This window comes from Neofelis nebulosa, chromosome 12, assembly GCF_028018385.1.
Source record: "Neofelis nebulosa isolate mNeoNeb1 chromosome 12, mNeoNeb1.pri, whole genome shotgun sequence".
NCBI lineage: Eukaryota > Metazoa > Chordata > Mammalia > Carnivora > Felidae > Neofelis > Neofelis nebulosa.
The window spans coordinates 51,910,186-51,926,044 of NC_080793.1; the positions used below are offsets into that span (position 1 = coordinate 51,910,186).

Genomic DNA, 15,859 nt, shown 5'->3' on the forward strand with positions numbered 1-15,859 from the left:
TATTTTTTAAACAAGAGATGGAAGCTACCCTAAGAATGTGAAACATTTTCCCCTGCAAATAATGCAAAACTAACTGAATGAGTCCCTCCAACAGAGTCATAAAAAAGATTCTACTTCCTAGTTTCATTCAACAGCTTTTATGGCATTGGACACTAGGAATTTCAAATATGTTCAATTCAAATATATACAGTCAGTATATTCAATATATACATTCAATATATCCAAAGGAGAGAATAGGAAGAGAAATTAAGACCAGGAGACTATTATTTGAAGGTATTAGGAAATGTTTGAACCTATTGAATTGCCTTTTGCATTGCAAAAGAGTCAATAAACCTTGCCTTAAATGGCTTTCCATATGTTATTCTCTGAAATAACACATCTAGAGCACTCAAAAATTCTATTTAGTTAAAGGGTGGTTTGAGTAGGACCTTAATTTTATGTACATGTGTATATATCATCCATATGTTATATCGCATATATCAGGCATATTCAGTTGGAATTCCTCAAAACTGGACTTCATCAAAATCTTAGTCAGTTAAGCATCTGACTCTTGATCTCAGTTCAGGTCATGATCTCTCGGTTCATAGGATCGAGCCCCACTTTGGGCTCTGTGCTGACAGTGAGGAGCCTGCTTGGGATTCTCTGTCTCCCTCTCTTTCTTTGCCCCTTCCCCCTACCTCTCAAAATAGATAAACTTAAAAAAAAAAAAAGTGAAATACGGAGGGGTGCCTGGCTGGCTTAGTCAGTAGAGCATAAGACTCGATCTTGGGGTTGGAATTTTAAGCCCCACATTGGGTGTAGAGATTACTTAAAAAAATAAAATCTTTTTTAAAAATGGAGTTTAACATGGAATCTATGTAGACATATAGTTTAATATGACACACTAGTTATACTTCTAGGTATATACATGAAAAAATTAAAAACATAATCCATACCAAAACTTGTACATGGATATTCATGGCATTATTATTTATGATAGCCAAAAAAGTAGAAATCCATATGTCCACGACCTCATGAATGGATACACAAATTATGGTATTAGCATACAATGATATACTTTTCAGCCATAAAGAGGAACAAAGTATTGATTCATGGTACCATGTGGATAAACCTTGAAGACGCTATGCTTAGTGAAAGGAACCAAGCACAAAAGATGACACATCATGTGATTCTATTAACATGAAATGTCGAGAAGAGACAAATCCATAGAGATAGAAAGTAGGTCCGTAGTTACTTGGGGTTGGTGGGGTAAGGGAATGGGGAAAGACTGCTGATTGGTATGGGGTTTCTTTTGGAGGCAACAAAAATATTCTAAGGAGCTCTCACAGTGATGAGGACTGTAAACATTGTGTGTAAAGTAAGTTTGGTGTACAGATGGCAAGAAATGTCACCTACACACTTACCAGTTTCAGAAGCTCTGTTTACACTGTAAAATGTGCTTTTTTTTTTTTTTCTTTCTCCTCACATCAGTAATCTTAAACGTTTCCCTCTTGTATATGTGTGTGTGCCATCCATATTCTATACACATGTATGAGGCATACCATAGAAAAAACTGTAAGGAATAGGTCAAAACATTAATAGAAGGTCTCTTTTTATAAAAGATTTTTTATTCTTTTTAGAGAGAGAAAAAGAGTGTGTGCACAAGTGGGGGAGGGGCAGACAGAGAGAGAGAGAGAGAGAGAGAGAGAGAGAGAGAGAGAGAGAGAGAATCCCAGCGCGGAGCCTGATCAGGGCTCCACCCCAGTACCCTGGGATCATGACCTAAGCCAAAATCAAGAGTCATATGCTCAACCAACTGAGCCACCCAGGCATCCAAAGTTCTCTCTTTTTAAAGTAGGTATCTTTCTTTTTAAAGTAGGTATCTTTCGGTGGGATTTCAAATAACTTTTAGTTTCCTTTTTTTTTTTTTTTTTTTTGCATTTCTCAAATGTTCCATAATGAATTTGTATTACTCTTTTAATCAGAGGAAAATATATTTTGATGTTTGGTATAATAAACTGCAGGCTGCATAACTGCTTTTACTACAAGGTTTCCTTTCTAGGGACTGACCCTGTAATGAAATAGTGGGTGGGTATTAATCCCAATGCCAACAAGACCAACACAAATTCATTAACACCACAAAAACAAATTTGTTTAAGTTTTTGTCTGCACAACTGTCATGGCACTTCAAGCTGTCTTACAAAAATGGAATCATTTCAAACACATGGCTGAATTTTATACATAGGCTTTCTCTTTATGTGGAATTGTCTGTATTTGTTTTAGGCGAGGGGAAAAGAAAGTCCCTGATGACATTTTGCAAATACCAGTTGATGATTTTCAGAACTATTTCTTTTTCCTAGAGCCAACTGTATCCTTTGGAAGTCTATTCCCATCTGCCATCAATAAAAACAATTCTTATCTCAAAACATGGTTTTTTTGAAATGTCATTGCAGTACTCCACCTATTTTCTTCTGAGGGAAAAAAGAAAAAGCTTTAGTTGATGTCCACATTCGGGAGGTCCAGACTGTATTTCTGTGTAGTGTGTGTGTAGGAAAGGAACTGGGGTTGTGGAGAGGGGCAGAGAGAATAGAAAGCTTCAGTATCAAACATTAACTTAATAGGTAATTTTGTTAGCTCTGTTCCATTATTAATTTTCAGGATATATTAGGTTTTATGAATTGAAAAAGTTTAAAAAATATCCTATATTGGTGTTCCTCAAACAATGTGCATATTAACTATCTGAGGATTTGGTTAAAATGTAGATCCTTACCTGTAAGTCTGGGCAGGACTAATATTTTGCATTTCTTTTGTTTTTTAATTTTATTTATTTATTTTGAGAGAGAGAGAGAGAGAGAGAGAGCAGGGGAGGGGCAGAGAGAGAGGGAAAGAGACAAAATCCCAAGCAGGCTCTGCACTGTCAGCACAGAGACCAATGCAGGGATCGAACTCACAGACAGCAAGATCATGGCCCAAACCAAACTCAAGAGTCAGACGCTTGGGACTCCTGGGTGGCTCAATCTGTTAAGCGTCAGACTTTGGCTCAAGTCACGATCTCCTGGTTCATGAGTTCAAGGCCCATAACTGGCTGTCTGCTATTGGCCCTGAGCCTGCTTTGGATCCCTGCTCTGCCCCTCCCCTGCTCTTGCATGTTCGCTCACTCTCTCTCTCTCTCTCGCTCTCTCTCTCTCTTAGAGTCTGATGCTTAAATGACTGAGTCACCCAGGCACCCCTCTGCATTTCTAATGTGTGTGCACACATGCCCATATAGTAATGTTGTGTGTGTGTGTGTGTGTGTGTATGTGTGTGTGTGTGTGTGTGTGTGTATACATACTTGCAATGCTTAATGAAAAATACATGCTCTTAGGTATAATTTTTGTCATTTTATTGTTTTAAGTAAACCACACCCAGTGTGGGGCTTGAACTCGATTTCAAGAGTCACATGCTCTACCAACTGAGCCAGCCAGGCACCCCTTGTCATTTTATTTTTAATTCAGACTATTTTATGGCTATAGTTTCACTTGTTAAAAGAAGATATAAATACCCTTTAAAAAGCTAAATATGGCTGTGGTAGCCAGTCCCCAATGATCCCTGACTCTGGTACTTATATTTCCTGTAATCCCCACCCATATTATACCAGGGTTGCTATGTGATCAATAGAATTGAACAAAACTTATATCACTTCTGATATTAAGTTATAAAAGTCATAGGGACTTGCATCTTGGGCTCTCTTACATGCTCTCTGGATCACTCACTCTGGGGAAAACCAACCGCCATACCGTGAGCAGTCCTATGGAGAGGCCCATGTGGTGAGGAACTGAGATCTACTGCCAAGAGCCATGTGAGTCAACTTGGAAGGGGATCCTTCAGGCCAGTCAAGTTTTCAGATGACTATAGCCTCAGCGTACATCTTGGCTGTGACCTTGGAGTAGCTAAGCTACTCCAAGAATTTTGACCCTCAGAAATTGTGAGTTCATAAAAGTTTGTTGTTTTAAGCTGCCAACTTTGGGAGTACATACATAACAATGCATAACAAATACGTGGGCAAAAATGATATATGTTTACATATATAAAATGGTGAATCCATGGAGAATTGGTCTGTTTCTAGAAGTCATGAAATTTCTCTAATAGGATTTGTTAACTTTCATAACTAAAAGCACACACTATATAATGGTTTAGAATGTCTTATCTATCTCTGTGAGAGTGGTGTTAGAAGCAGGTCGAGTGAAGCCAGTCCCTCCTCATGCACACACACCCTGAACTCCACACCTGGCAATGTTATCACTGCACATTTTTCTATTTCAACAGCCTAGCCTGGATCCCTCTGGAAACCAGTGATGTAAAGTAGTAGGAAGCAGCAACCCTCCTCATCTGTTTTCCTTCCTTGGCATGATATGCTACAATCTTATGCTAAAGATATTCAGAAAGGCAAGAACTAATTCTTAGGTACAAATGATAACGTCTAGCCTAAATCAAAATTAAGAGCATCACGATGACAATAGTTGTTCACTGGAAAAAAAGGCAAATTGCTTATATGATGTTTACAATTACTGTGCTGACTCCTTTGTATATATTAACTTGCATCACTCCCACAAATTCATGAAGTAGGTGTAGTGATTATTCCCATTTTACAGGTGAGAAAATTGTAAGTTAAGTAACTTGCTTAAAGTCATATAGTCAGTTATGTGATGGGGACAGTCTGGCTCCAAAGTCCATGCTATCAACCCCTTAATATTGGTCCTCATAAATAACAACTATGTTTACTCCATTAAAGTAGTATTAATTCAAAAATCAAAGAACTGGCAAAGTGGAAGTAACATACTTTGTACTATTTACTCTCAGTTATGAAAGAGGGGGATTCTAGACAATTTAGGAAGAGTAGTACCGTCAAAGCAACTACAGTTTTGAATAAAGTCTTATGAGTGTAGGGGGCTTTGTGAGTGATTGCCTCCACTCTGTCAGACTGACCGTGCTGATGACACTGCAGCCTTCGGGGTCCCACCTAATCCTAACTGCTGACTACAGAAAGATAAAACTGTCCCATCTGCATTTTGTGATTTTAACACTTGGCCATGCTGTTTCTATGTTTATCTTTGTTTTCTGCCTCTTAGTTCCAAAGTTTTCTCCCTCTCCCCCATTAAAGGCGATCTCAGACTAAAAGCTGGCTGGCCCACTTCTCTAAGCATACCAATTGGATCATGAGTAATGACCGGGCACTTTCATTTAGGGACGTTCCTAACAACAGGATTGAGTCCAGCTGCCATGTGTTGCCTAAACTGAACATTCAAACAAGGTGGAAAACACTAGATCTGTGTCCTTGGATACTGGTAGCTTCAAGGACTGTTTATTACTTAGCATCTTAAATCAAAATAGGAGGAGATTTCACACTGAGTCCTCTGGTTCCAGTGCACATCTCCTCAGGCAAGGTTGGAATCCTTTTGTAGCAAATCTCTTTTGTACTAAGAATCGTGGAGTTCAACAAAATTGTTACTCATCTTCTTCATTTTCAAATAACATCCATGGTTTTCTTTTCTTCTTCTTTTTTTAATCAAGAGGCAAATGATCATTTTTTGACTCTGAGACTAGAAAGACAACTTGGGAAACTCATGAAATGATAGCAAATCTAGCCCTACTTTCCAAATGTTTCTCTGGGAGTCTATTTTTGTGTTTTAGATAATGACAAATTCATGATGGATTTAATTAATATGGCAGATGCTATTTTTTAGGACTGTGTTGCAAGCAGGTATGTTAAATGGAAGTTTAAAGAACATGAAGTTTTAAATAGCCAAGTGTTAAAAAAAATAGTTGGTACAGATTTGTAACACTTGTGGCTAACCATGAGGAAATGAAAAAGCAAGATAGCCAACGAGGCTTTCATTCAAGAGGTCTCATGTAACACACATTTTTTAAGTTAATTCTTTCGTTTGTGTATCTGGCAAATATTTATTGAGTATCTACTCTGTGTCCGATGGTATTCTAGACATTTGGGATGTTTCAGTGAACAAAGCAGACAAAGATCCTGCCCCTGAGGAATACACTTTCTAATCAAGGGAGACAGTCACTAGAAGATAAATGTAATAGTAAACTCTACCCTTTGCCAAGTGAGAGGTACCCTGGGAAAACAAAAAGAGGGAAGAGGACTGGAAGGACTCGGAGTCCAGAGTCCTATTTTAAATAAGATGGCCAGGGGGAGCTTCTTTAGAAAGTGACATTTCACTTAAGATTTAAAAGAAGTTGAAGGAATTCATCCTGGGGGTGTCTGTGAGAAGAGCTTTCCAGTCAGTGGAAGCAGCCAATGCAAAGGCTCCGAGGTAGGAATGTGCCTGACATGTGAGAAGCAGCAGTGAGCCAGGTGGCTGGAGCAGAGAAGCAAGGGTGAACACAGAGAAAAGGTAAGAGGCCATTTAAAGGGCTTTGACTTTTACTAGGAAGGAGGACCTACTACAGGATTTTTGGCAGATTAGTGACATTTACTGACATATTTTCACTGGATCACTTTGGCTGCTGTAGAGGTACAAGAGGAGAAGCACAGAGACCGTTAAGCGGACTATGGCTACAATCTAAGTTGGAGAAGATGGTCGTTCAAATCGGTGGTAGCATGAGGTAGAAAAGACCTGACTGGGTGTTGGACATATTCTGAAGAAAAAGTTAGGATTGGATGAGGGGTGTGAGAAAAAGAGAGAACTCAAGATGCCTCTAAACTTTTAGGCTTCACGGGGCGCCTGGGTGGCTCAGTCGGTTGAGTGGCCGACTTCGGCTCAGGTCACAATCTTGCGGTCTGTGAGTTCGAGCCCGGCGTCGGGCTCTGTGCTGACAGCTCGGAACCTGGAGCCTGTTTCGGATTCTGTGTCTCCCTCTCTCTGACCCTCCCCTGTTCATGCTCTGTCTCTCTCTGTCTCGAAAATAAATAAACGTTAAAAAAAATTAAAAAAAAATAAATGAACTTTTAGGCTTCAGTAATTTGAAGAACAGAATGTTCTTCAAATAAGAGAAAGCTGCAGGTAAGAGAATGGTCATTTTAGAGATCTTAAATTTGAGATCTCGGTCAGAAGTTTGAGTGGAGATGATGAATGACAGTTGGAAACCAGAGTCTGAGGAGAAAAGTTTGGACCAAAGATAAGATATTTTAATAAGAATGGCCTTTTCTTTTGGCTATTAAGACACTTGCTATGAAAAATGCAAGCCCTCTCCATAATGAGCCACATGACTCTTGGGAGAACTACTATGGGAAAAGAAATGATAGGGAGACTTCGTGATAACACATAAAGAACCTCATTTCCAAGAAATGTGTCAATCAAATGGACAGAAATTGGTGCAAAACAACCCAGTAACCAAAAGGCTTCATGCCAGAAACACAATCTATTCCCTCCCATTGTACTGAGAAATAAATGACCTACATCCCTAAGTTTAAAGCATATAGCATGATGATTTGATCTACATATATTGCAAAATGATTACCCCAATAGGTTCGGCTAATATCCATTTTCTCATATGAATACAATAAAAATAAAAGAAGAATAAATAATTTTCTTCTTGTGGTGAGAACTCGTATGATTTACTCTCTTAATTTTCCTGTTATACAGCAGTGTCAGCTCTAGTCATAATGTACATTGTAGCCCTCATTCTTACTGGTCTTATAACTGGAAGTTTGTACCTTTTGACCACTTTCTTCCAATTCCCACTTCCCTTACCTCCTGCCTCCGGTAACCATAAGTCTGATCTCTTTTTCTATGAATTAGGTTTTTTGTTTTTTAAGATTCCACATGTAAGCGAGATCATATGGTATTTGTCTTTCTCTGAATTATTCCACTTAGCATAATACCTTCAAGGTCCATCTGTGTTACTGAAAATGGTAGAATTTCCTCATTTTTTATGGCTGAATAATATTCCTGTGTGTGTGTGTGTGTGTGTGTGTGCGCGCGCGCATGTGTGATAACTTCTTTATTCATTCATCCATCTATGGACACTTAGGTTGTCGCTATGCCTTGGCTATTGTAAATAATGCTGCCATGAATACGGGGGTACAGATATCTTCTCAAGTTCGTGAGAAATGCAAATCTTGTTTGAAATATAAAGTATGCAAATGTAGTGATTCTGTTCTAAAAATGTACGTCTCCAGGGAAAAATCCTTTACGGAAGCTATTTACACGTTTACCTTTCTCATTTTCTCCTTCTCACAATTTCTTGAAGCTACTAATTCTCTGAAGGTAATCCCTTAGAACCAGTGGTCTACAAGTTTCCCATGAAGTCTGTGTTCACAGTTTATACTGTAGAAATTATTCCTAATTATAATTGTTTAACATGTGCTAGAGTCAGGATCTCGACTGCACGGAGAAGGAAACCAGTATTAGCCACTATTCAAGATCATCAATGTTGCCCCTCTGCTTCCCCTAACAATGCCGGCGTGACATAAGAGATGGCTGGCTCGCAATACTGAAAAGCCAGTTTTATATGGCACAATGTAGTATAACTAGAATTAACGAGAAGCCACCATGTGGGCAAGTCATTCTGAGTATTAGAGATAACAGGTCGTTTCTTTTGCTTTCCTTTATGAGATGGAGCATGCGTGGTAACTAAAAGCCTGAACGCTGGAGCCAGATTCCCCAAGTTTAACTCTCAGCTCAATACCAGCTGTACGACCAACGAGGAAGCTGCTTAACCTCTCTGTGTCATACCACTGCTGCCTGTAAAATGAGGCTCATCACAGCACCCACTTCCTAAGGGTTATCAAGAATATTAAATGAGTGAATATTGATACAGCCATTAGAAGAGGATCTGGAACACAGTAAAACCTACAGAAGTGTTTGGTAAATAAAGAAAATGCTGGTTTTTCTGTTTTTAGGTGTCCTTCTGCTGACTTCTGACACTGGTGCATGTTTTTCATATTTTTTATAACTTTTCAGAAACTGCTGTCAGCAGTTAAATATTTTTGAGTTTTATTCTTCTAATTGTAGACTCGTTCTTCCCTAAAGCTCATCTCTGAGGTAGTTTCTGAGGCATGCTGGGTCCCCCTGCCTGCCTTCCAGAAATTGCCTGCAGCATGCCTGGTGGGGTTCCAAGTTCTCCACAGTCAGCCAAGTTAGGTTTAGTGTTATTTTTCATCACCTTGACGTCAGTGAGAAATATCACTAAATTAATGCAAAAAAGATGTTCAATAGGATTTCATGAATAACTCAAAGCCCACTGCAAATACAGGATTGTCCATGATGTTTTGAATTGATGGAAATCTATCTAGGGATTTCTAGCAATTCATAAACCAATTTCAGCTGACCGATTTAAAGCTTTGTTTTTTAAAACCTGGCAAGTCAGAATGAAAGCCGAGTGTCTGTCAGGCAAACACCCTGAGTTGATTCAATTATCAGTGACAACTAATGAATTCACTGCAGGTATCAGCAAATGTCCCTTACAGAGAGAGTTGACCACAGCAGCTTATGTCCAAATACTCCTGACTTACCTTAAAACATGACCGAGGAAAGAATTGTCTCCACCTCATTAGGCCTGCCTACACTGATTTCTAACTCCCACATTCAGCCTTCACCACTGTCTTTGGACATGCTTTTTCCTGCATGTGCAAAAGCCACTCCACTTATATTCCGAGCTTGAGAACTTTCTCCCACATGTTTCCTGCAGGCTGCCAATATCCATCAGCAAGGGATTTAACACGAGTCTTCTTTTTATTCTTTATATTTTGAGTTCCAGAGTCCAATGTAACACTTTTGTTTCTTCACGTATGAACAATATCAAAAGCAAATAATTTGGGTCTCAAAAACTAATGATTTTGAGAAACATCCTCATGGGTTATGAAATAAATTTTCGTATTTTACCGTGTTTCTCATTCAGGTTTTCCCTTCTTCCCACCTTCCTTCCTTTTTTGGCATTATTGCTACCGAAGTCTTGCCCATTTGGGTATCGTTGGTAGCTGCAAGCCTCCGGAAAGTTTGGCTCACTTCAAATCTCCTCAAATAATATTTGCAGCACAAACTTGTCAGTTCAAACTCATTCTCTGGATGGATTCCTCTAGCTTGGTTAAGCTGTTTGGTCTTTATAGCTTTGCCCATAGCGTTCTCTTGACCGTCAGAGATTATCTGAGTCGAATGGCCAACCAGTATCATTTCATTAAAACTGCTGTCATTAGTGACTTTTTTCAGGGTGAAATCCAAAGAATATCTTTTAGCCTTCTCGTTGCTTGATCTCTCAGTGACATGTGACCCAAGTAAAGTCTTCTCCTTTTCAATCTCCTAAATTTCCACCTTTTCTTAAAATTTCTCTTACCTCTCTTGATGCCCCTTATTGGCCTTATTTGATCTTGAGCTTTAATTCCATCCCCTACAGTTGTGACACTTTCTTTCTCTGTTCACACAACTGAGTGATCCCAGCTCCAACACTCAGTAGGCTAAATGACTACGAGAAAGTTATTTAAAGCTATTTGTGCCTGAGTTTCCTCATCTACAAAGTGGAGTAACAGTATCTATTTCATAAGGTTATTGAGTTAGATTCTGAGTTAATATTTATTATTTTACAAGTTAAGAATATTTATTACAATTAGAGTTACTTAATATAAATATTCTTAGTATTAGGTATAATGAATACTAAAAGGAGTTAACATTTATAAGTAATCAGAACAGTGATTGGCATACAGTAAGCACTTCTTAAATGTTTCTTTATTATTTTTTTCATTAACCCTCATGACTTCAAATTATCGCCCAGACCTACACTTCCAACAAAGATTTCTCCTTAGAACTTAAATATTCTCACCTGAATGCTCCTTGGGTACCTTGATATCTATCAGCTCTCATAAGACTACCTTCTTACCTGTTTCATCTCAAGAATTAGCACCAGCCAGGTACCCATGCCAAGACATGGACCTTAATTCTTTATTCGACCTCAACCTACACATCTCACCATCAATCCTGTTAATTCACTTTCCCAGACCTCCTTGGAATCCATTCTGCTCTCTCTAGTCTTGCCCAATCCCATCTATCCTCCTCACTGCAGAGGAGAAAACTTAAGAGTTTTGCTGTTGTTGTTTTCTATTTTCTAGGATGTAATCAGATGTTGCCACCAATGAAAATTCTTCCATAAAACTCTTGCCCTACCGCCACCACCATCATTAGTCAATGAGGGCCCAAATGCCTTTAGCATGGCCTACTATGTCTCCCTGCTTGACCACGACCTATGTATGCCCTTCATCTCTGTTTTCCAGCCAGCATTCACCCTCCACAATCCAATCATATTTAAATGACTTTTGGGTCCCCAAGTAAACCATAATTGCTCAGAATTCAGCCTTAGTACACACTACCCCACTTCCTAATCCCTATAACCTTCTAGCCAACTCATTATCCTTTTAGAGTAGGTTGAGGGAGGAGCCCTGGACGACACATTAGAACATGTGTGATGCAGTATCATTACCGACTGACTGGATTTACAAGTGATGTACCCTGCTACACCTCAGATTTCACTCTGGCAAAGAAGGATCATCTGTTCAACAAATATATTTGAAGATCCCATCTGCCAGACCTGTACTAGACTCTAAGGATACAGCAGCAAATAGATGGTACCCCTGCCTTCATAAGGTTTATACTGCAGGGGTGAGGCTGAATCTTGACCAAAGGAAAGAACTGGTCAGTGTTCTGCTACTGCCTCCTCCTACTGTGCATACTTCTGTTACATTTCATATCACTATATTGCAACTCCTGGTGTTCTTTGTGCTTTAGCTTAAATTTCTCCCAAAAAGAAACAGTAAGACAAGAATTTGACTCAGGTGGTTTATTTTCTGGATGATCTCAAAATCACAGATGAGGAAAAGTGAGACAAGAAAGACAAGAAACCCAGTAAGGGGGTTGTTAAAGAATAGATGGCAATGGGCAACGGAGTCTCCATCCCTCTGAAATGAATCTACATGTCTAAGAATCATCACATCAGATGGCGTTGGAGCTGAAGTACCCCACCTCTGTTAATGGAGTGGCCCCTGGGGCACATTAACCCCACTGAACATCCTGGTTACACTTGCCTGAGGGTCAATTCAGATGGACTAAGGCAAGAATGGACAAGACCTCAATAACATCTATTGCTCTGTCCAATTCCCCTACCAGCCTGAGCATCACCACAAGCATGCATTACCCATTTTCCTATTTATGGGACTTAACAGAGTACCTAGGCAGAGTGCCCACTCAATAAGCATGCTTAATAAATGCACAACGATCTACTACATCAACAGTATGAAGGAAATGCTTTCAACAGGATCCTGTTAGTTTGTAACACTGAAGGCTAAATGGGCACAGGTAAGGAAGCACCTATTGGTGAAATAGTTTTCAGGACAAAACACCAGATTTGAAACCCAAAGATTATAGATATCTAAACAGATTTCTTTCTCTCTAATCACTGACCACTGTTATGGACTGAATGCTTTTGTCCCCCACACCTTCTAATTGATACGTTGAAGCCCCAATCCTCAATGTGACTGTATCTAGAGAGAGCGCCTTTATGTAGATAATTAAGATTAGATGAGGTCATAAGTTGTAGGCTCTGATCCAATAGGATTAATATTCTCATAAGAAGAGACACTAGAGGGCTAACCTGTGCATGTGTTCACTCACTCACTCACTCACTCACTCACTCACTCATTGGTGCTCTCTCTCACGGCCATGTGAGGACACAGTGAGAGAGCAGCCATCTGCAAACCAGGAAAAGTCCCCACGAGGAACCAACCCTGCCATATCTTGGTGTTAGACTTGTCAGCCTCCAGAATTCTGAGGAATAAATTTCTGTTGTATAAGGCCACTCAGTCTATGGTATTTGCTATGGCAGCTGAGCAAAGTAAGACAACCATACTTGAAGGGATGTATGGTACTTATGAGGTGGGTTCACCAATACTATCAGGAAAGACTTGCATGGAAATAGCCAGTGTTTGGCTTTCCTAGGGCTCACTACTTGACATATATCCTTATGAAGACCCTGACCCCAAATTCTTTGTTTATACAAGGCTGTATTTAGGTATAAAATCCCCTGAACACACAACACTGTCTGAAGAGAACAGATACTACATTGATTATCTAGAATTATTCAGAAATTCCTTGCTCAGATTTTTAAATCAATCTTGAAATTTTAGGGATAAATATTTATTGACAATGATGGTGATAGGCTTTGCGTAGTTTGCTTTTGTTGGCATAAAATAACTTCCCATTTCATAGGCATATAAAATGAGCACATAAAATGGTTAAAAAGGGTTCCTGAACATCAAATAACTCATACTAAACATACTGATGAGTTAAGTGTAAATAAATGAGAAACACATGGATAAAATTTTCCTTAAATACATAAAGCCTTAGCCATTAAGTGAAAAAGAGACTGACAAAACACATCTGGGGTTTTGCCCACTGCAAAAATTATTTTTAGTTTTGGATATTAAAACAAATTACAATTCAATGTGTCTAACTTGCGTATAAACTCTTGATTTATAAAACAACTCTTGTCATATAATGATTGGGAAGATGGTATAGATAGTTATGAGAACTTGGGGCCTGGATGGAGAAAATTCTTTAATCTCATTTAAGAGCAAAATGGTCAATTTTCTTGCTGGCTTTTTTTTTTTTTTTTTTTTTTTTAGCAAAGCTTGAAGAAACAATTTCTGCACTTCACTTTGAAAAATGAACACATGGAAACAGCATCATTTTAGAGAATAAAATTGTTGCTACTTTTTTCACACGGACTAATACCAGATCATGGTTTAGAGGTAGATGAGAGGAGTATTTACTTTAGTTTATTGAACAAAGGTGATCAAAAACTAAATTTTAATTCTCCTCCCAAGTCAACTGATCATGGGAGGAATGGGTTGGATTAACTTATACTGTTCATGTGTTGCCAGATTAAGTTTGTTCCTTAATTATCACCTATAAGTGGGCATAGCAAAGTAAGATCCTAAGTGGGTTTTGTGTTAACTGGTAGCTTTCCCTAGAAAGCAAAAAGGGCCTATTTCTATTTAGCCTTGAGAATCCTCATGCCTGAGCTCAAGTTTCTATTTAGCCTTGAGAATCCTCATGCCTGAGCTCAAGTTTCTACTTAGCCTTGAGAATCCTCATGCCTGAGCTCAGGCTCTGTAGTCTCCTTGAAAAACTTGGTCACTGCTGCAATTCCATCCTACTAGTTTTTCTCCTGACAGAGACACAATTAATTACCGGCTCAAATCTGAACCCCTAAAAGCTTCTGGCTCAGGATGGCCCAATTGGGAGTTGCAGTTCTTTCAAAGGACAGTACAAAAGAAGGAGGTCCCAGGGAATCATCTATCTTTGAGCATCTTGATTTTAGTCTAGACCCTGGTGGCTGGAATTCTCAGAAATTCTCTAAATCTCTCTATTCCTATACCTTCCCTATTCTCAGCATTCCCAGGGCCACAGTTCTCAGAGCCAGTACCTTCTTATTGATCCCCTGATCAACCTGGAATCAATGTGAATTGAAGAAGACTGAATGATTGTGAATAAGCCTTGATCAGTTATAAGATGCCTGAGAGCTGAGAACTAGACAGTCCATAGCCAACTGCCCTCAGATCCAGGTCAGGAACAAACAACAGTTGCCTGTGGAAAATATTCAGAGAAACGGAGCCTTCCGGCACCAATGAGGAGGAATGTGATTCAAGGAAAACTGAGTAACTGAAAGTAGTCTTTAGGAAAAGAGTAAAGCAAAACATTACTGAATGAAGAAAGGGCTCCCAGGACTCCTTGTCAGCCTCAAGTGGCTGGGTGTGGAGAGTTTCACCTCCTCCCTTGCCCGTGCTCCTCCTTCTGCCTTCTGGATCTCTCTCTACTCCTTTCACAAAACAAATTAATTTACACAGAACAGCAAAAAGTGATCCTGCTAATGGCAGAAAATAAGGTATCAGCTTGTCACTCTCTCTGCTTGGGTTTTATGAGCAGGGCAAGTGGCAGCAGGAGTATAACTATCAATCACGCCCACATAGATGTCAGAGGACTGTGGGTACTGTACAATCCCAAGAGTGGTATCATGCTGCCAACAGCTAAGAATTCTCAGGGACCTGAGGCTCACAGTGCTAAGAATTAGGCAATATATTTGGGTAAAGAGGAGGTAAAAAGATTGTCTAGTGTAAACTTCAGGTGCATGTTTTATTGTTATGATCATCAATCTGTTTGTTCCAGGACTCTAAGTTCTGAGACAAGGACATCCTTTTATTCATACCCTTTGAATTTTGAAGACATAGTCAAGAGACCACCTACATATGCCTTAAAATTACCCTCAGGGAAGAGCAAATACATAAGTCCTAGGCTGAAATCGGATGATAGAAAACAGGAGGGTGATTCATTGCATGGGGAAGCTACATTCTTCAGAATGTCCCTAAACTGGCCAACCACATGTTCCAAAGAAACATTGCAGTCCACTGTGCCCTGGGCTAATGTGCACAGGGTCCAAAGTCTTCCTGGATGGTCTCCCATAGGAGAAAACATCAGAATGTTTCTGAGTGATTCCTGGTAGTATCTTATAGAGCCCCAGAGCCTCTCTCGTCACTGCACATCTACAGAATTCCCAGTCTCTTTACAATGAGAAAGGAAGAAAGAAAACACAAAAGAGGGTACAAGACATAGGGATAAACAAATATGAATAAAAGAGAGGAATGATAGTGACAATTTCTCTTTTCCAACAAATGCAAATGATACATATTTATGCAAAGAAATTTTGTATTCAATGTATTAAATTTCTGGTGTTTGCATATGCAGCTGAGAGGGTCTTTCATGATACTTTCTCTAAAGTCATTTTCTGAATGCAATGGGGGCTTTGAAGAGCCTGCAGGATTGGCTAATGCCTATCAACTCATTATGGCCCCACATTTTTTACCAATTCTATACCACTGCCAGGGAAAACAATAAAATGTGTC

General features: G+C 39.3%; 1 protein-coding gene across 2 annotated transcripts in view; it reads right to left on the minus strand.

Moving 5' to 3' along the window:
• Positions 1 to 15,859, minus strand: part of ADAMTSL1 (ADAMTS like 1) — an 877,457-nt gene that overhangs the window by 679,638 nt on the left and 181,960 nt on the right. The gene's annotated exons all lie outside the window — the stretch shown is intronic.